This window comes from Protopterus annectens, chromosome 1.part0, assembly GCF_019279795.1.
Source record: "Protopterus annectens isolate FY-2018-M chromosome 1.part0, PAN1.0, whole genome shotgun sequence".
NCBI classification, from domain to species: domain Eukaryota; kingdom Metazoa; phylum Chordata; order Ceratodontiformes; family Protopteridae; genus Protopterus; species Protopterus annectens.
In genome coordinates, this window is record NC_056725.1 from 1512051141 (window position 1) to 1512072942 (window position 21802).

The window sequence follows — 21802 nt, forward strand, 5'->3', positions numbered from 1 at the left end:
GCTAGGCTAGACAGAACTTGCATTTCACAAGAACATGTGCATTTAATTGAAAGTTCTGATATGCATCCGATAATTATTATAGATCATGTGCTGATAACAACTAAAATAAAAATGCAGGGTAACGAAATAAAAATGAGACACTGGTGCTTTCCCATGTATCTGTTGAAAACCCAGGGATTTCTTCTTCTTCTTTAGGCTGTTCCCATTAGGGGTTGCCACAGTGGATCATCTGTTTCCATTTCTTCCTGTCCTCTGCATCTTGCTATGTCACACCAACCAACTGCATGTCCTCTCTCACCACATCCATAAACCTTATCTTAGGCCTTCCTCCTTTCCTCTTACCTGGCAGCTCCATTCTTAGCATCCTTTTCCCAATATAAAGTACAGTTTTGTACCTACCATAAATGTAGATGTTCGAGTGTACACCCTGCTGCAGTCATCACACTTGGGTTATCCTGTCGTCAGGCGGTCCCGCAGTCGGCCAGAATTCCAAAGTCTTGGTCCGGCGTCGGTTGCTGTTGCTTCTTCCCTGACATCAGTGCGCCAGGGGTATATATAATGCATCCAACGCCATTTTCTTCAGTTTTGCTTGCCCCAGATGTCAGGTGCCCCCAAAAATGTGGTCAGTAATTAGTACCAATATAAGAAATTTTCGCACAACACAAAATTCCTCCAGCTATAAGCAAATACATCAGGAAGGAATAGTAGAGATATAGCCAATCAGATCAGAGGGGATGGAGGGAGGGTAACCTGGACTGCAGCAGGGTGTACACTCGAACATCTACATTTATGGTAGGTACAAAACTGTACTATGTTCATCGTGTTACCCTGCTGCAGTCATCATACTTGGGTAGAATCCCAAAGCTAAGGATGGCTGGAGAAGTCATAGAGGGTTAGAGGGAGCTAGAAGGCCCTGCAGAACTGCAGTGGCAAAGCCAGCTCTAGTCTTAGAATAAAGGAGGAGGCATAGCCATACTTTACAAAACAGATCTCCAACTAACAACATTAAACTCTTGTCTTCCATCAGACACTAACTCTGAAATTCTTTTTACTAAACTACAACTAAACACTCATAAGGCCATTTATATTCTTTGCTGATATATTCCACCTGGCAACAATATCAACCGCCTTGAAAATATTCTTAGCTGGCTTTCTACTACTTATCCACAAGAAACCTTAATACTAGGTGACTTTAACATAGACTGGAATACCTGTAATACCAATAGCCCATCTAACCACATTAACCTACATGGCTTTACTCAAATAGTCTCTTCACCCACTTGAATCCACAAGCCCACCAAAAAAGAATCCATCCTTGACTGGATCCTTATGAATTCCTCCCCTTCAAATTACACAATTGGAATTCTTTCTGATGACATGAGTGATCACTCCCTAACATACCTACGTCGACATAAGTCCAACATACTTAGACCTACTACCTTCAGAACCACTTGATCCAATAAAACATTTATCCCTGAAGCCTTCCAAAATGAACTTAGACTTTGTAACTGGTCATCCCTAAAATACCTTCTGCTTGATGAAGCAGTAGCATACCTCAGTTCTAAGTTCCTCGAAATTCTTAACCTCCATGCCCCTACATGTACCATTAGAATTAGGACTAAAACTGACCCATGGCTCACAAAAGAAACCAAACACAAAATGTTGCTTAGAAACAAACTCTGGTCTAAATGGCGAGCCACCAAAGATCCATCTGATCACACTAATTTTAAACACCTGAGAAATTCCACTAAATCATCTGTACGTCTTGACAAAAAAAACTTTTTCTTTCACCTCCAGCAAAATAACCACCAGAACCCAAAGAAATTCTGGACAGGGATTAATGCTTTATTACACCCAGGCACATCTAAGACACCAACCCCTGCTAGTACTGCCAAAAATAATCCTAAACAGATTGCTGACACCTTTAACAATTTATTTACCGAAGCTATCCAGTCACTTGCAAACTCCTTACCTCTCATTCTTACATTGTCACCACCCTCCTCTTTTCCCTCCCCACCCACTTTTCAATTACAACCTGTATCTACATCCCTCATCAGTACCCTCCTTTCAAAACTCAAACCCTCTACCCCCTCTGCTGACTTATTACCTGCTCAATATCTTCAAATTGCAGCTAAAGCTATTGCCTACCCTATCTCTATCCTTATAAATAGAACCATCAAAGAAGGCACTATCCCTTCCATCTGGAAGATCTCTCATATTATTCCCCTTCATAAAGGTGGAAACTCAACAGAACTTTCAAAGTACCGTCCTATTGCCCTTCTTTCTCCTTTAGCTAAAATCATGGAAAAATGTATACACCAACAATTGCTCGGCCACCTCCTTCTTTATGGTCTACTAGCCCCTTCTCAGCATGGATTTCGTCCCTCCCATAGCACTACAACTGCTCTTCTTTCCTTTACCGATCACATAAATAAAAACCACAATAATAACATCTTCTCATCTGCTATCTTTATAGATCTTTCTAAAGCATTCGACATGGTTAATCATCAAATTCTCTTGAATCTTCTAAAATCTCTCTCACTTGATACTCTGGCACTACAGTGGTTCAAGTCATACCTAGATAATCGAAAGCAGGCAGTCCTCTGGGAAAATACTCTATCATCCCCTCTTCCTGTCTCCCTTGGCGTCCCCCAAGGATCTATCTTAGGTCCTCTATTATTCTCCATATTTATTAATGATCTTGCCTCTATTACCCCCCAAGCAGTAACCATTCAATATGCTGATGACTCCACCTTGATCGCCTCAGCCACTAACCCTACCATACTTCAATCCCTCACCCAAAATGTCTTTCAGCTTGTAGAAAACTGGTTCTTACAGCGTTGTCTCCTCCTTAACCCAAATAAGACTAAACTACTGCTATTCACTCCCACACATAAAGCTAACATACTACATTTCTCTATCATATCTAAAAATGGCACAGTCATATCTCCTGACACAACAACCAAACTTTTAGGGGTTACTATCGACCATAACCTAAACTATGACACTCATATTAATTCCACTATTAAATCCATTAACAAATAAATTGGCTCCCTCTACAAAATTAAGCCTTTCCTTACTCCTACAGCCAGAACTTCCATTGCCCACACCCACCTCATCTCTACTCTCTTGTATGCATCACCTTTATATACTAACCTATCCAAAACCAACCCGAATAAATTATCTACCGCCTACAATAGTATAGCCCGTTTTGCTACCAGCTCCCCTTTTAGAACTCAGCACTGCTTCAACCTAAAACAACTTAGTTGGCTTAAATTGCACAATCAACTCTTATCTCAGAAACTTATTATAACACAAAAAATCCTTTACTTTCCTGAAAAAACACCAATCCTTACCAAACTTATCAGTCCCTATAAAAATCTTTCTAACCTGCGCACATCTCACAAACGTTTAGTATCCACACATAAATCCAATAATAAAGCAGGAGACTCACTTTTCTCCTATGTAGTAGGGAAATGCTGGAACCAACTCCCAACAGACCTCACTACAATCTCCTCTTCCTCACTCTTCAAAAAGAAGCTAAAACTTTATCTCACAAACCACTGGCTCTGTCCATGCAGCAACCCTGACTAAAAATCTCCCTTCCTGCATATTACTAGATTACTCTTCCTAAATTATTTCACATTGTGCTATTCTGATTCTATAAGCCACATAACCTGCAAATTTGAACTACTTCTCCCAGCTTCATTACCTCTCCTTCCTACCTTATTCTTAGCAAACCTCTCTGTATTTCCTCCCCCCCCCTTTTTTCTTTCTGTCTCATTGTACCATCACTAATCCCCTCTCTACTCCTTGTATTAACAAAAAAAAAAAAAACTTATTGTTGTGGATTTAATGGGATGAGATTTTTTATTGTGTATTTAACTGTTGTTGTATTCTAATTATTTTATATGTTATTATTAACATAACCAAACAATTTTGGATTTTCTTCATGATCACAAGTGCCCTCTAACTTTGATTTGTATTAAATCGTTTGTCATTTTTTGGAGCTTTTCTCCCCGGGCCTCTACTGAAAATGGACTTATATCCAGATAGACTAGCCCGGTCAACAAATGTTAAATAAATAAATAAAAAAAATAAATAAAAAGTGGTAAGTGATAGTGTTTGGTAAAGGTGTGTACTGAACTCCAAGTTGCAGCTTCCAAAATATCCTTGGTTGGAACCCCCCTGAGGAAGGCTGTAGATGTAGCTGTTGCCCTGGTAGAGTGGGGCCTAATGGTAGCAGGAACTGGTTTTCCATGATGGGTATAGCAAAAACTAATCCCATGGCCTATCCATTTGGAAATGGTTTGTTTTGAGATAGCCTTCCCTTGTGAAGCTGTAGCATAGGATAGAAAGAGCTGGTCAGATTTTCTGAAAACCTTAGTTTTATCCAAGTAGTAACGAAGTTGCCTGTGAATGTCCAAGGAATGCAGGAGTCTTTCTCCTTTGTTCGGTGGATTTGGGAAGAAGGTGGGTAAGTGGATGGTTTGATTTAAAGCCACACTGGAAACCACCTTAGGCATGAAGGAAGGATTCGTTCGTAAAGAAACTCTGTCTTGGTGGAAAATGAGGAAAGGTTCCACTGACATTAGTGCCTGCAGCTCTGAGACTCTTCTAGCTGAATTGATTGCTAGCAGCAGGGCAGTCTTCCATGATAGGAACTGTAGATCTGCACAGACGGCTGGTTCAAAGGAAGGTAGCATAAGTTTTTCCAGAACAAAATTGAGGTCCCATGTTGGTGTAGGTGCTTTCCTGGGGGGGGGGGTCTAATGTTTTTTTTTGCCCCTCTGAAGAACTGCCTTAGAAGTGGATGTGAAAATAAGGGTGGATCCGTGTTGTAGTGGGCTGAAATAGCTGATGCATGGATTTTGATGGAAGAGAAAGAAAGTCCTTTGTGCAACATCTCAGTTAAATACTGTAGAATCTGAGGCATGTGAGGCTGAAGTGTGTTTTGGCCTTTAGCTTGGTTCCAGGTGCAAAACGTTTTCCATTTGTCCGAGTAGGCTTTCCTGGTGCTGGGCCTCCTAGCTTCCAGAATAACATCCATAACTGCTTGGGAAAGAGGAGCTGGCTGGATGCTTAGTTGATTTGTATACGACTCAACACAGCTCCTCGTGGTGTCCTGCAGAGTTCTACAAGCAGCAGAGAAGAGAAAGAGTGACTTTCCCTGATTTTAAGTATTTTTTCTGGCTTTTTGCTTTAATTACTGCATCTCGACTGCATTTCGCCTAAAAAACAGCTCTGCATATTGTTTTTACTGTACCTGTGTTGATTCTAAACTGTCTGCACTTTAAAAAGTTATTTTTGTTTAATTTAACTGTTAGGCTAACACACTCAAGTGCACTAGCCATTTTATAGCATTTACTGTTTGCTACTGTATCTTTTTCTTCTGTCTCTGTAAAAAAAAGAAAAAAAACAAAAACAAAATCCTTGTTTTTCCGCTTTTCTGAACTAGAATAGTTCAGTCTTCAGATTTTGCTGATCTCTGGGCTTTGTCTTAGTTCCTGTGCTAACCATATACTTATTTGGATAAGAGGAAGCTTCTTTGTTCACCAGTAGGAGTGGGGAGCACTGAGCAGCCTATTTGTCCCTAGAGAAGTGGTTGCAGCCCAGGAACTTGTAGTTTATTGGCCATTTTGGGTCAATTCCTGGCTCTTTTCAACCCCCTGCTATAAAGCCTGTTTTTGCGCGAATTTGTGCAAAGTTGCTCATAGAGCAGCATCGAGCAGTGCCGGTTAATCAAGTTTAAACTATTTCTGGCTCCGTAAAGTCTGCTCTTCAATTTTTCCCTTAGAACTGCTCTACTTGCAATCTAAACAGCCTATACTCTATCTGAAAAGCTCAGCACTTGCTCCTAAAGCATTTTTTATACAGGTAAAGCACTCTTAAAAGAAATGAAAGTACTTCATTCACCTAAATTCCCTTGAGTACTCATTTCCCTTTAGGTCCTTTCTGACTCAGTTACACAGCAATCTTTTCACTATTCTAGCATGTCGAAGGGTCAGTTGCTGACGTCATCTCCTGTTCAGCTGGTGAATCTGGGAATCTTGAGGCAATGTTACAATTGCCTCATGTACACAGACAACCCTCTCCTCCTCCCAACAAATACAAATATATGCGAGAGATGCAACTATATAGCCAAACTGGAGGCTGAGCTCTCTCAACTCATTACTGGCAAGACCAGTCAGGAAGAGAAGGTAACCACGCACACCACAAACCCAGTCTCACATAGAACTATCACAACTGCAAACCAAACACAAACGCACAAAAACATACTCGGAGGCGCCGATTAAAAATCTACCAAAACAACAGAGGCCTCCTAAGCAGATAACCAAGCAACCGCCACCTCAAGACATAGCACATGCAACACATAGTTCACAAAGTCAGTGGGCTAAACAGTCACAGCCCCTAAGGCCAAACAACATGCCAGACACACTTGTAATAGGTGACTCCATTGTCAGACACACTGACATCCCGCTCACCAGACTGAACAAGGAAAAGGTCACAGTAAGCTGCCTGTCGGGAGCTAGAATCCGCCACATAACACAAGCACTCAGGTCACTCCACAGCAAGTACAAATATGACTCAGTCATTGTGCATGCCGGTGTGAACGACCTGAGACGTACCTCCCTGGACTACATGAAAAGAGACATAGAGGAGCTCTCTGATTATGTAGCCCAGGCCGGTATGACCCTGACCCTGAGCAGCATCTTACCCTCACCAAGAAAGATGCCACAGTACAAAGACAAAATGATCAGTTTTAACAATTGGCTTAATTACTGGTGTCATTCTAAGGGGAAACAATGTCTGTCTGCTTGGGATGACATGCTCGACAAGCCACGCTGCTTCGCAAGGGATGGCTTGCACCTGTCACCCCTGGGCTTCCGGATATTGGCCAAGGCTCTTGCCACCCCCATAGTGCCTTTTTTAGGCAAGGCTCAAATGACAAACCTACCTCCCTAGAAAACACAAGTGAAAAAAAACTAAGGGTAATGCTGCTCAATGCCAGAAGTCTAAACCTCAAGATGCACGCTCTCAAAGCCCTCCTCAGTATGGAGAACATCGATGTCTGTACAGTGACTGAAACCTGGTTCAAGGATCCTGATAGCACCCCAGCACTATCAGGTTTTACCTCATATCATGCTTTCCGGCCCCAAAACTTGGACCAAACCACAAAAGGAGGGGGGAGTATCCATATTCATCAAAGATACCCACACCTCCAGGTTAGTGGCAACGCACGAAGCATCGGAGACCATCCAGGTGCAACTAACCATAGGCAAAACTGCCTTACAATTTGTAGCATGCTACAGACCACCCTCTCGAACTCAGGAACCCCACACAGCCTTCCTGAAGACACTGGAGAGTATGAATGTCTCTCTAAATACCATCATATTGGGAGACTTCAACTACCCAAACATAGACTGGGAACATTACTCAAGCCCCAACACCCTAGCCCAAAGGTTCCTAGAATTCATAAACTCAAATGCGATGGAACAACTAGTCACCATTCCCACAAGAGGAGACAATATACTTGACCTGATCATCACAAACATGGGGACAAAATGCTCCACACCGGAAGTATATCCCTCATTGGTAAGATCAGACCATAAATTAATCTCACTGGAAATCCACATCCCGCCCCCACCCCCTGCACAAAAGACCACAGTGAAGAACTTCTCAAAAGCCAACTTCACACTTCTTAAGACTGAAGTGGTATCCTTCAAGGCCCCTGGGCCAGAGGAAACCACAACCCACACTGTTGAATCCTTTACAAATGCCTTCTACGGGCACCTTCAAGAATGCATGGATCATGCAATCCCAAATAAAACCAAGACCCATTCCCCCAAAGGCAAGCACCTGGTCTGGTGGACCCCAACCATAAACAAACTTTACAACAGGAGGAGGAAGCTACTTCATGACATAGCAAAACCCCTAAAAGGGAAGGCATCTCTGATCAGTACTAGCAAAAAACTACGATCACTCATAAAATCATCCAACTCTGAGAGAAAAATCGCAAAAGACACAAAAGAAAATCACAAGGCCTTCTTTAGCTATGTTAGAAACCTGGGTGGAAATGCCCAGATATGCTCAGAGTTAGTCCAAAATGACACAAAATACACTTAACCCACTGACATTGCCAACATTCTGGCAGACAGGTTCAGTGCAAATTTCTCCTCCCCTCCCCCCCAAAAGGAGAAATAACTATCCCAGCAGAGTGTAGCCTCCCTAACATCTCAGATGCCCAGGTGAGAGCTCCCCTCTCTAAAGCTAAAAACACAGCATCAATGGGACCGGACGGTGTCCCGGGCTGTGTGCTACATGAACTCCAAGAGGAACTAAACCCACACATAAGGCTGCTGTTTAATCTTAGCCTTACTACAGGATACGTACCCAAAGAGTGGCGTACGGCAACAGTGGTCCCACTTCATAAAGGCGGTGCTTCTACGGACCCTGGAAATTACTGCCCCATAAGCTTGACGAGCCTGGTCTGCAAAGCTATGGAGAGGATCATTATGGAACTCATAAACAAAGACATTGGGGACCTACAGACATTGGACCCTACCCAATTTGGCTTTGTCAAGGGCAGATCCTGCCTTTTGAACTTGGTCGACTTTTTTGAAACAGTCACTAAGGCCATTGATGAGGGTAAGGCAGTTCACACAGCCTACCTTGACCTTGCAAAAGCCTTTGACACAATACCCACTCGGGCATCATAGACAAACTCGCCAGCTTAAATGTAAACCCATATGTCACAAGATGGGTTGCAAACTGGCTCAAGGACAGAACCCACAGGGTCAGAGTTGCTGGAGCTATGTCAGACTCTTAGCCGGTCACAAGCGGTGTCCCACACGGCTCAGTCCTGGGACCCTTCTTGTTCGGCATTTATTTTTCCAAGGTACAGGCAAACATAGGAGGATTGTGGCTGACAAAGTTCACAAATGACTGCAAACTGGGCGCCATAATTGATACCCCAGCGGAAATAAACATCCTTCAGAGAGGCCTCATAGGAATGGATAATTGGTGCCAGAGCCATGGCCTAAAGCTGAACGCCAAAAAATGTATAGTCATACCCTTTGGGAAAAACAAGGTACCCACAAATTACCACATAGGTGGTAATCCATTAAGTACGGAAGAGATAATCAAGGACCTAGGGACCCAGGTTGTCAGTAACCTCTCATTTGACACTCACATTGCCAAAGTGGTTAGGAAGACCTTCTATATTGCCCACCTTATCATGAAGGGTTTCACATCTAGATCAAGAGAGGTCACTGTGCCCCTGTACTCTTATCAGGCCAATGATTGAGTACAATGCCCCATTTGGGATGTATCTTACCCAACACCTGCAGCAGTTGGAAAGACCCCAAAAGTTCTTCACCAAGAGGATAAAGGGTCTTAAACATATGTCATACGCTGCCCGACTGAAAAAACTCCAGCTCTATTCAGTCTCATACCGCCTACTCAGAGGTGATCTGTGCCTGACATACAAGGCCATGTCCAATCTGGAATTAATGGACATGCTCCACCTCAGAAAATCCAAATCCATCAGAGCCACAAGAGCAAGAGACTTAAACTTAAACACAGAAATAAATAGGACATGCTGGAGGGACAGATTCATAACCCAGAGGCTCCCTACACTCTGAAACAGAGTCCCAATCCATGTTAGGCAGAGCCCCTCACTAGCTCTATTCAAGAGAAATCTTGACGAGTGGATGGGAGATCGTAGGTTTACCCCGGGGGTCATCTCTGTGTCACTACTAGACAGAGGCACAGTAAACTAAACCCTAAATGGGCGTAGTATTCTCATCCTAAGGGGTGGTCAAAGCCACACACACTCTGGCTAGGCTTATAAATGCCCTAGGGCAGATAGCCTAGTACGAACCTATGAACCTATTTGCCATGCAGCCATGCAGCCAGATTTAAGGTTTTGAGCTGGCTGTGTAGAATCTGATTGTCTTGCTGTGTGAGCAAATGGGCAATTTGTGGTAAAATCCAAGGTGGGCCCTGGGCCATATTCCATAATAGTGGGTACCAGTGCTGGCGTGGCCAGTCTGGGGCTATGAGTATCAGTTGTGGTCTCTCCTTTCTGACTTTCAGAAGCACCTTTGTGAGGAGAGGCAATGGAGGGAAGGCATATACTGTCAGGTTTTTCCAACTGAATGAGAGTGCGTTCACTTTCCAAGCTTGATGGTGAAGTGTCCTTGTACAAAATTTTGTTAGCTGATAATTTTGGGGGCTGGCAAACAGGTCTATCTCTGGAAGGCCCCATTTTTGAGTTATCATTGCAAATACTTGCGGATCCAGTTTCCATTCGTGGGGTCATTGCTTGCCTGCATAGAGGGTAGGAGTGTGTACCCCCTTGTTTGCTTATGTACCACATTACTGTGGTGTTGTCCGTCCTTATTGTGAGTTGTCCTGGATGTAGGTTCTTGAAGGCTGTCAGGGCATTCTGTACAGCTAGCATCTCTTTTTGATTGATGTGCAGATTTCTTCGATCTGCAGTCCATACGCCTTGAACGCACTGTCCTGCCATGTGTGCCCCCCAGGCGTAGTCCGATGCATCTGTTGTCATAGTTTGCCTGGCTGGGGGCAAGATGAAAGGCTGACCCTTGTTGAGGTGACATGCCTGTGACCACCATAGAAACTCCTGTTGTAGGCAGGGAATGAGAGATATCATTATGTCCAAACTGTGGCTGTGTTGAGACCATACGCTTTTTAGGTACCACTGTAATTTCCTCATATGCAGCTTTGCAAATGGTATTAGTAGTATGCAAGATGCCATGAAGCCCAAGGCCTGCAGAATTTTTCTTGCAGGGAGTTGGGTCTTTGTTGCCATCGTTTTGAAATATTGAGTCAGTTGTAGTTGTCTGTCTGGCGTCAGATAAGCCTTCTCGGCCGTTGTATTCAAGCTGGCACCCAGGAATGTCAAATTTTGTGAGGGTACTAGTTTTGATTTCTTTTCGTTTACTGTGTACCCCAGGCAACTTAGAAGATGTTTTACAAAAGCCAGATGTTGTAAGAGAATGTCCTTGCTTTCTGCTTGGATGAGGCAGTTGTCCAGGTATGGGTATATTTGAATTCCTCATTGTCTGAAGTATGCGATTACTGGTGCCAGGCATTTTGTGAAGACCCTGGGTGCAGTAGATAAGCCAAAGGGCAGTGCAGAGAATTGGTAATGGGTTGAACCTGCAATGAAACGGAGGTGTCTTCTGCAACTTTGTCTGATAGGGACATGCAGGTGTGCCTCCTTGAGGTCCAACGTTACTAGCCATGCTTTCTTGCCCAACATGGGAAGAAGCTGCTGTAGTGTTAGCATCTTGAATTTGGGTACTTGTAAGAAGGTGTTTAGAAATGAAAGGTCCAGAATTGGTTTCCAGGCATTGTCCTTTCTGGGGACTAAAAAGAGTCTTGAGTAAAATCCTTGGCCTTGCTCTCGTGTAGGTACCAGTTGAATGGCTCTCATGCCCATGAGGGCCGTAATTTGTTTTTGTGCCTCTGCCCATTGATTTTGTGGCAGGTTTGGCATTCCTCTTTTCATTGGCAAGGTGTGGAAATGGAATCTGTATTCTCATGAAATTATGTCTAGGACCCATTTGTCCTTTGTGACAATGTGCCAGTTGTCTGAAAAAAGTGCAAGTTTTCCTCCCAAGGGGGCTGCCAAGAGGGTGTTGCTTGGCCAGATGAGGTGCAAGTCATTGAGTTTGCCTTCTGGTAGTTTGGGACCTGTCTTCTCCTCCCTTCTGTGTTGCAGTGCCCCATTGTCGAGGTTTGTATTGGGCTTGTGGTTGTCCTCTGCCTCTTGGACGTCTGTATTTACCCCTGTGTGGTCTGTCAGTAGTTGGAAAGGACCAATTTTTTGTTGCCAATTTCTGCTGAAGCGAGGGGGCTGTACCTGTAGGTAATCTTTGACTGTCTGCATAGATTTTGCCTTATCCTCCATTTTCTTTAAGACTTCTTCTGCTTTAACTCCAAATAGAACATCCTGCTGTACGGGAGCATCTAGAAGCTTTGCTTTAACATGATCAGGCAGAGTTTGTTCCTTTAACCAAGCATGTCTACGTATAACAGACCCAGTGACAGCTGCTCTGCAGGAAGCCTCCAAAGAATCAAAGCCACATTGTAAAGTATGTTTGCCCACCTGTTCAGTTGCATGCAACAGATCCTGCATTTCTTTCAATTCAGACTGTTGAGGGAGTGTGCTCATTTTTTGTTTTAACTGAGACATTAGAAATTGCTGATATTTTAGCATGTGAAACTGGCAATTTAGTGCTCTCATTGCTAGAGTGGCTGAGGTGTAAACATTTTTCCCCCACCTGTCTAGTGCTCTGGAGTCCCTTTCAGAGGGTACAGGATTTTTTGCCATAAAAGCCTTAGCCCCTTTGGGACCAGCAACAGGGCTTTTATAAAGGAATTTGTGGGAATCAGGCACTCTATAGTATCTGTCTGGTTTGGCTGGAGCAGGAGGCAGAGAATCTGGGTTCAAACTAGATTCTAAGTAAACATCATCCACAATGTCTAAAACTGGGGGGATGGCAAGTGGTCTGTGCTGGGGGAGTAAAAGAAACTCTCTGAGCCTTTTCTTTGAGTCAGAGTAGTCCTGATCTTCCCAGTGAAAATGTTCCCTCATAGTGTGTAAAGTTTCCCCAAAGGAGTAGTCTTCAGGAGGAGAAGCTGAGGGAATAGAATCCTCAGCATCAGAATCTTCATAAGGGGAGAAGGAGTAATCTTGGTCCTCAAAGGAGCCTGAGGAAATAGACACTTGATCAGTGGAGGCATAATCTTCCTCTTGTCTAGGCCTTTTGTCAGGTGGGGGTTGGGAACCCCTGATTAAAGAGATCAAATCTTCCGCCATTTTAAGCATCTGTTTCTTAGGCATGGGGCCTTGAACTGGCGACTGAAGTGTCATCGGTAGGGGATAGACAAAAAGGCTGCTTCGGCCTAGCACTCTCCACCAAGGGCTCCGAATCGGTCTCGTGTTCCAATTCTACAGTAGTCAGGGGCTGCGTCGGAGCCTCACTGATGAACCGGAGACCTTTCCAGTCGAGGCCTCGGAGTCTGGCTTGGGTCTAGGCTGCCTGTCCTTATCCTTGCGTTTTTTGTGCACGCCGGTAGTCGGTTGCTCTGACGGCATTGTGTAGTTAAATTTTCTACAGAAGTAGTGTCGTGCGAAATCAAAGCATCTTTTAATAGTCCGCTTATTAAACCTAGCACAAAAATGACAACCAGTGACGTCGTGGTCTGGGCCTAGGCAAGGTATGCAGTAAGAAGAATGAAAATCCTTATGAGGTATTTGCTTCCCACAAGAAATACAATTGTTAACTTTTTCTGACATCGGTCTGAGGCAAGAAAAGTTTCCCCAACGGGGTACTTAGCTTTATTGAAGACTTCGGATCTGAAATTCGACTTCGAAAATCTCAGGAGTCGGCCGACCGGCACTTGCAAACTGCTTCTGCTTCTGCTTCGGGCACCGCACGGCAAGAAAGACTGGAGAAAAATGGCGTTGGATGCATTATATATACCCCTGGCGCACTGACATCAGGGAAGAAGCGACAGCAACTGACGCCAGACCAAGACTTTGGAATTCCGGCTGACTGCGGGACCGCCTGACGACAGGATAATCCAAGTGTGATGACTGCAGCAGGGTAACACGATGAACATCCATCATCCCTTCTTAGCACATGTCCAAACCAATACAATCTCGCCTCTCTCGCTTTGTCTCCAAACCGTCCAACCTAAGCTGACCCTCTAATATACTGATTCCTAATCCTGTCCATCCACATCACACCCAATGCAAATCTTAACATACTGAACTCTGTAACCTCCAGCTCTGACTCCTGATTTTTTTGTCAATGCCAGTGTCTCCAACCCATATAACACAGCTGGTCTCACTACTCTCTTGTAGACCTTCCCTTTCACTCTTACTGGTATCCATCTGTAATAAAGCACTCCTGAAACTCTTCTCCACCCACTCTACCCTGCCTGTACTCTCTTCTTCACCTGTCTTCCACACTCACCATTACTCTGAACTGTTGATCCCAAGTATTTAAACTCATTCACCTTTACCAACTCTACTCCCTGCATCCTCATCATTCCTCTACTCTCCCTCTCATTCACACACACATATATACTGTCTTAGTCCTGCTGACCTTCATTCCTCTCCTCTCTAGAGCATACCTCCACCTCTCCAGGATCTCCTCAACCTGTTCTCTACTCTCACTACAGATTACAACTCATCCGCAAACATCATAGTCCACAAGGACTCCTGTCTGATCTGGTCTGTCAACCTATCCTTCACGATTGAAAATAAAGAGCTGAGAGCTGATTGTTGATGTAATTCCACCTCCACCTTAAACGCAAACGTCACTCCTACTGCAGACCTTACACCACTGTGACACTACCCCTGTACATATTCTGTACCACTCGTACATACTTCTCTGCCACTCCAGACTTCCTCATACAATACCACAACTCCTCTCTAGGCACCCTGTTATATGCCTTCTTTAAGTCTACAAAGACATAATGCAACTCTTTCTGACCTTCTCTATACTTCTCCATCAACATTCTCAGAGCAAACATTGCATCGGTAGTGCTCTTTCCTGGCATGAAACCATACTGCTGCTCACTAATCATCACCTCCCCTCTTGACCTAGCCTCCAATACTCTTTTCCCATAACTTCATGCTGTGACTGATCAATGTTATCCCTCTGTAGTTACTATAGCTCTGCAAATTCCCCTTATTCTTAAAAATCGGTACCAAAACACTTCTTCTCCACTTCACAGGCATCCTCTCACTTTCCAATATATCATTAAACAATCTGGTTAAAAAATCCACTGCCATCTCTCCTAAACACCTCCATGCTTTCACAGGTATGTCATCTGGACCAACAGCCTTTCCATTCTTCATCCTCTTCATAGCTGTCCTTACTTACGTCTTGCTAATCTGTTGCACTTCCTGATTCATTATCCCCACATCTACTCAACAAACTCTCCTCGCTTGGGAGTACATTTCCCTCATTATCCTTTATCACCCGTATCTGCTGCACATCTTTCCCATCTTGGTCCCTCTGTCTAGCCAATCAGTACAGGTCCTTTTCTCCCTCCTTAGTGTCCATCCTTCCATACAACACTCTATACGCCTTATCCTTAGGCTTCACCACATCTCTCTTCACCACTCACCTCGTCTCCTTATACTCCTGTCTACTTTCTTCATCTCTCTGACAATCAAACGTCTTCTTCACCAACCTCTTTCTCTGTATATTCTCCTGTACTGCCACGTTCCTGTCCTCCTTCTGTTGTCTAGATATCACACCAAGCACCTTTCTAGCTGCCTCCCTTACTAGCTCTGCTGTAGTTAGCCAGCCATTCAGTAACTGGTCACTGCCACCCAGTGCCTGCCTTAATTCTTCCCTGAACTCCACCTCAGAATCACCCTTTTCAACTTCCATCATATGATCCTTGGCACTGCCCTCATACTCCTCCTCTTCTTGATCACCAACATCATCCTACAGACAACCATCCTATGCTGCCTAACTACACTTTCCCCTGTCACCACTTTACAGTCACCAATCTCCTTCAGACTGGTCCTACTACATAGGATATAATCCACCTGTGTGCATCTTCTTCCACTCTTGTACGTCACCCTGTGCTCCTCCCACTTCTTAAAATATGTATTCACCACAGCCATGTCCATCCTCTTCACAAAATCCATTACCATCTGACCTTCAGTATTCCTCTCCTTAACACCATACCTACCCATCACTTCCTCATCCCCTCTGTTCCCTTCACCAACATGTCCATTAAAACCCGCTCCAATCACCACTCTCTCACCCTTGGGTACACTCACCACCACTTCATCCAATCCGCTCCAAAATATTTCTTTCTTATCTATCGCACACCCAATCTGCGAAGCATATGCACTAACATTCATCATCACACCATCAATTTTCAGCTTCATAAACATCACTCTATCGGACACCCTTTTTGCCTCCAAAGCACTGTTGGCATACTGTTCCTTCAGGATAACTCCCACCCCATTTCTCCTCCCATCCATACCATGATAGAACAATTTTAAACCACCTCAGATACACCTGACTTTACTCCCATTCTATCTGGTCTCTTGCATGTGCAATATATCGACCATCCTTCTCTCCATCGTATCAGCCAGCTCTCTCCCTATACCAGTCATACTGCCAACATTTAAAGTTCCAAATCTCACTACCACACTCCGAACCTTTCTCCTCTCTTCCTGCCTTGGGTCATGCCTTGCCCCTCTTCTTCTCCTTCTCCTTCAGCCAACAGAAGCCCAATTTCCACCAACACCCTGTTGGCTAACAGTACTGGTAGCAGTCATTGTTAACCCGGGCCTCGACCAATCCAGTATGGAAATCTGTACTGTTGTCCATATATGTCATTTGGCAAAAGTTTTACACAGGATGCCCTTCCTGATGTAACCCTCCCCATTTATCTGGGCTTGGAACCGGTGCAAATAAATACAATGACTTGTGCATCCTCAGTGGCTGGGTATAGAGAGGAATTATGGAATGGAAATTATTCGGGAGTTATTAGAGAAGATAGACATTTCTTCTGAAAATATAGCTAGGGAGTGGGATAAAATTAAAGTAGAGTTTAAAAATAGGATGGAAATAAAATAAACAGAGATATGGTTTAAGAAGTAACAAAAATTATTTAGAGGGACTGTCAAAGTATTGCAGAATAGGGGGAATCTCACAGAACAAGAGGAAGAGCATTTGCAGAATGCTAAACAGAAAATATGGGATTACCTCAATAATATGCATGAATTTAAAAGGATTGTTGTTAAGCAACTGCTTTTCCATAATAAACTTGAGAACACAAAAACTTTTAGCACAACAACTCAAGCAACAGAAAGTAGAAAGGGTTACTGCCAAGCTTAGCGAACCTATAACAAGGAAGATAACAAGAGATCATGTAGAGGTACTAGAAATATTTCAGACATTTTATGAAAGTCTGTGTGAAGCAGAGAAATACAGAAATCAAAAGGTACAAATGGAAATGTTTATGGAAGAAGTAAATATACCAAGGTTACTGGTAGATGATGCTCAATTACCAACAGTTAGGACAGGAGGAGATGAGATAAAAATGGTGATATATAACCAATCCATTCCTGTGGAAGTTTGGAAGCTTCAAGGGAAAAAATAAAACCTTCCAGATCTTTATCAGTTCAACAGTATTTTAAGAGGAGGAGAAGCATCAACACCCTGGAAGAAAGTGGTGGTGGCAGTAATACCTAAAGAGGGTAAAGACCCATCAAATCCAGCTTCATACAAGCCTATTTCAATCCTAAACCATAACTATAAAGTGTTTATGTCTATAATGGATATAAGAATGGCAAAGGTGATGCCAAAAGTGATTGATATGGATGAGTGTGGTTTTGCCGAGGGAAGGCAAACATATGACAACATTAACAGAAAATTGATGATCCAAAGGGAAGCAGAATGTAAGAAATACCACTGCTGTTGGTGGATCTTGATGCAGAGAAAGCACTGACAGAGTAAGCTGGGAGTTTATGAGTAGGGAAATGGAAGCATTTGCATTCCCTGATAAAATTATAAGGTTGATTAGGAGGATATATGAGGGATCAGAGATGAAAATTAAAGTGATTGGGTTCCTCTCTGATAATTTCTGTTTAAGCAGAGGAATCAGGCAGGGTTATATTCTTTCCCCTTTGTTATTTGCATTATATTTAGAACCACTGACAAAGAAAATAAGAGACTCAGAAATCCAAGGATATAATTGGTATTTTAGTCAAGAAAAGGTGTCTCTATTTGCAGATAGCATTATTTTATACCTCATAAAACTAGAAAAGGACATTTCAGTGTTGTGGAACATTTTGAGACAGTTTCAAATCTTTTCAGGATACAAAATCAATGAAGCTAAAACAAAGGCAATAGCTGTAAATTATATACCCACCCTCAAACTGGTTCAGCAATATCCATACTTATGGGGGGGGGGCATGATAAAATGAAGTACTTAGGAGTATGGATTAAAAAGGATTCTGGTGTGCCAGCTAAGGATATGTGGGAAGAGACTAAACAAAAGATAATAGAAAAACTGAGAAATTGGAAGATTTGTTCTATAGATAAGGGTAGCAAGAGACAAGCAGTTAAAATGTTTTTACACACAGGTCAGGCATATTTTATCAACCAGAGGAGAAGTTGTGGATAGCAATTAATAAAGAGCTGAAGAATTTTATCTGGGAGGGGAAGACAGCAAGAGTCAGGTGGGATAAGCTGATTCTTCCAATAGAACAAGGTGGTTTGGGATTACCTGATTTGAAGGGGTTATTTCAGAGCTACATAGCTAAGGCTCCTAGACATAGCACAAGCAGAAACCTATAATTCAAAGAGGAAAGGGGCGATGATGAAACGGTGGGGGGGGGGGGGCTCAAGAAACAAGGACAGACTAGGATTTTCGATGCAGATCCTTAAGGAGAATAACAATAGCCATAAAGAATATTATATTCATAAAGTAGCAGAAAGTATTCTAAGAATTAATAGAGAAAGTAATTCTGTGGACAGCGATGACTACAATTAGGAATACAATAGGCAAGAGGGGCTGGAATTTATTTGAGAAAACTTGCAAAAGAACCAAGGTACTGGGAGTAAATAATTAGACAGCAAAAGGTAATAGAATGGGAAGAGATCAAGAATTTATTTGGACTGCAGGCTAGAGCTTGCCTTCCCTATCAAGGATTGATATAAGAGTATAAGCAAACAGAAATAAAAAGGGGGATCCTAAGCAAAATACCAGCACTGGTAGAGTTTTAGTAGAATCTAGAACAGAAGGTGCTGTTAAAAAAGAAATAATTAATAGAGCACATAAAACATTTCAAGATAACTACATCAATCAATCAGAGGTTGTTAGAAAGGATAGGAAAGAGAAACTGGTTAAGCAATTCACAAAGGAACAATGGGGGATATATGTATGTCTCCCAAATATGCAACAAAGTCCAGAAGATTTAGCCTCTTTGGAAGTGTTTATACAGGTATTTTTATGCCCCAAGTAGATTCCAAAGAATTTTTCCTCTGGTAAACGGCTGATGCTGGAGGTGTGATGGGGGAAAAGTAGTTAACGGGGAACATACTTTCTGGGAGTATAATGAGTTGGCAGACTTTAAAGATTCCCTACAGACTACTCCGTCAGAGATACTGGGTAAGCAAATTGGTGTAACTAAGGAAATGATTTTTTGAGCTATGATACAGAATTTGAATTGCCTAGACATAGTAAGGCCTTGCTGATTATGGTGGCTGACAAAAAGCAATTACCAGAAAATGGAAATCAAAGTCTAAACCAACTGTACCAGAAGAAGTGAATACAGTAACAGAGATAAAACAACTGGACTGGGATCTTTAGAATAGGGTAGAAGCAAATTACATAGACAAAAATGGGAATTGTGGGAACAATACATGCAGAGGAGAAAATAGGTTTAAAAAGGCAGGATTTGAATGAGCTATTTAATGTCTAACTAACAATGACTGGATAGATAAGTGATATATAATGTTTGCAACTACAATTATGTCAATATGGTTTGTGATATATAATGTTTGCAACTAAATGTATGTCAACAGTGTTGGTTTTCCTTTATATAAATGTCTGATTTTTATATAAATGTCTGATTGCCTATGTGATAATTTAATAAAGATGTTTCTTATATAAAAAATATATAGGTGTGACCACCCAAACTGGAGATAGTATCCTTTGTAAACCATGCAAAGGAGCATACTCAAACTGAGAGAGGGACACAGGTGGCCTCTGTGGTTACCTAGGTGCCCACATCACCACCCAAAGGGAGGGAGGTTAGGCACTTAATAAAAACATGCTCTTGTTATGCGGGTGCTGGTGAGTACCCGAACCTCCTTAATATCTGCTTGGATAATGTCCCCTACATACAGCTCACCCTAGGGGATCTGGAGGCAATCACCCATAGGGAATGAAAGGGCTTGAGTCCAACATGGGAACATGGGATGACTTGAGGCAGCACAAAATAAAGCCTTTCCAAACTTAAATGACAACAGATAATTTACAGGCCTTTGTAGCCATAGCACAGATCTAATCCATAGCCCAAAAATGTGAGTCTTAAGAAACTCCACTATATACGTCGCCAATAACCCATATGACCACACGTCAGTACCTTTTGGAAGTTTAATTCAACACATTTTTTAAAGATACAGATATGCCATCTGAAATATCTTATATTCTACATTTTGTTTACAAGGTGACGATATAAACATCTTTTATCTGCTCCAGTGATGTACTTCAGCCAAAATTAGGAGATCCTGAAATGTTGTAATACAGTAGCAGTAATCCTTTTTAAGTGGTATACCCTCCTTCCTACTACAGCATGAACAGGAAAACATTTATTTGGTCTTGTAATCTTACTACTACTGTGTACTGCCTCAGAAGAGATAAGTTAGGAAACAAAGCATTAATATTAACCATATTTATTTGCAATTTTCTAAACAGCATAATAGTTGAACTCCAAAGGTGGGCTGTAGTAACTTTTTCTGAAGAGGTGGGAATCCAATGTAAAACAGGAATCTATAGCCAAGGGAGATGATACAGAGGACATTAAAATTCTGTTACTATTTATAGGCTTGTGCAATTGTCTTAGACTGTGCACTCCTGTTAAAACTGAAGAAAAGAAATTCAGAGTTATCTTCATGTAACTGAGAGAAAGGAGGCTGAAATACACCAAACCATAAGTTCACAGATTCATAGGTGTGTACTAGGCTAATCGCCCTGGAGCGTTTACAGGCCTAGCCCATAGGATTACCCTGGCATTGTGCCACCGGAGCTTAGTTCCTAGTGCCGCTGTCGTGTAGCATTTCTAACAGAGCTGGGTCAAACATGGCTTTGTAAGTCAAGCAGAGATCGCCACTAAGTAGGCGATATGAGAAAGAGAATAGTTGGGGGGTTTTGCGTCTGTCCATATAGGACAAGTGTTTAAGGCCTAGGATCCTCTTTGTGAGGTACTTTTGCAGCCTCTCCAATTGTTGCAGGTGTCTAGTGAGGTACATGCCAAATGGGGCATTGTACTCGATGACTGGCCTAATGAGGGAAGAGTAGAGGGAGACAATGACCTCTTTCTTCCTGGTTGCAAAATCCTTAGTAATGAGATACGCCACATAGAAGGACTAACTGACCACAGTAGCAATGTGGTGGTCAAAAGAGAGGTTGCTGTCAACATGTGTTCCCAGATCTCTTATAACACCTTCTGTGTTCATTGGACTACCATCAATGTGGTAATTCATGGGAACCGTATTTTTCCAAAAGGGGATGACGACACATTTTTTGGCACTGAGCTTAAGGCCATGATTCTGACACCAGTCATTGGTCTCAGTGAGACCTTTCTGTAGGATGTCAACATCACTTGGGTAGTTAATAATAGCTCCCAACTTGCAATCGTCTGCGAACTTTGTCAGAGTCCCTTTGTGTTGGCCTGCACTTCAGAAAAGTAGATACCAAACAAGAGAGGACCCAGGACCAAACCCTGTGGGACTCCACTCATGACTGGTCGGCAGTCTGACTTGGAGTCAGCTACTTTCACACTGTGGGTTGCATCTGTGAGCCAGTTTGCAACCCACCTAGTGATATACGAGTTGATGCCTAGCTTAGTGAGTTTTTCTATGATTCCTGAGTGGGGAATGGTATCACAGGCCTTGGCCAGATCAAGGTAGGCTGTATGAACCACCTTGCCTTCATCCACAGCTCTGATGACTGACTCAAAGAAGTCGACCAGGTTGAGCAGGCATGATCAACCCTT

General features: G+C 42.7%; 1 protein-coding gene across 3 annotated transcripts in view; it reads right to left on the bottom strand.

Annotated features, from left to right (window-relative positions):
* The window catches only part of ERMARD (ER membrane associated RNA degradation), a 1319361-nt gene that overhangs the window by 1169976 nt on the left and 127583 nt on the right, over nt 1-21802 (bottom strand). The window lies entirely within an intron of this gene.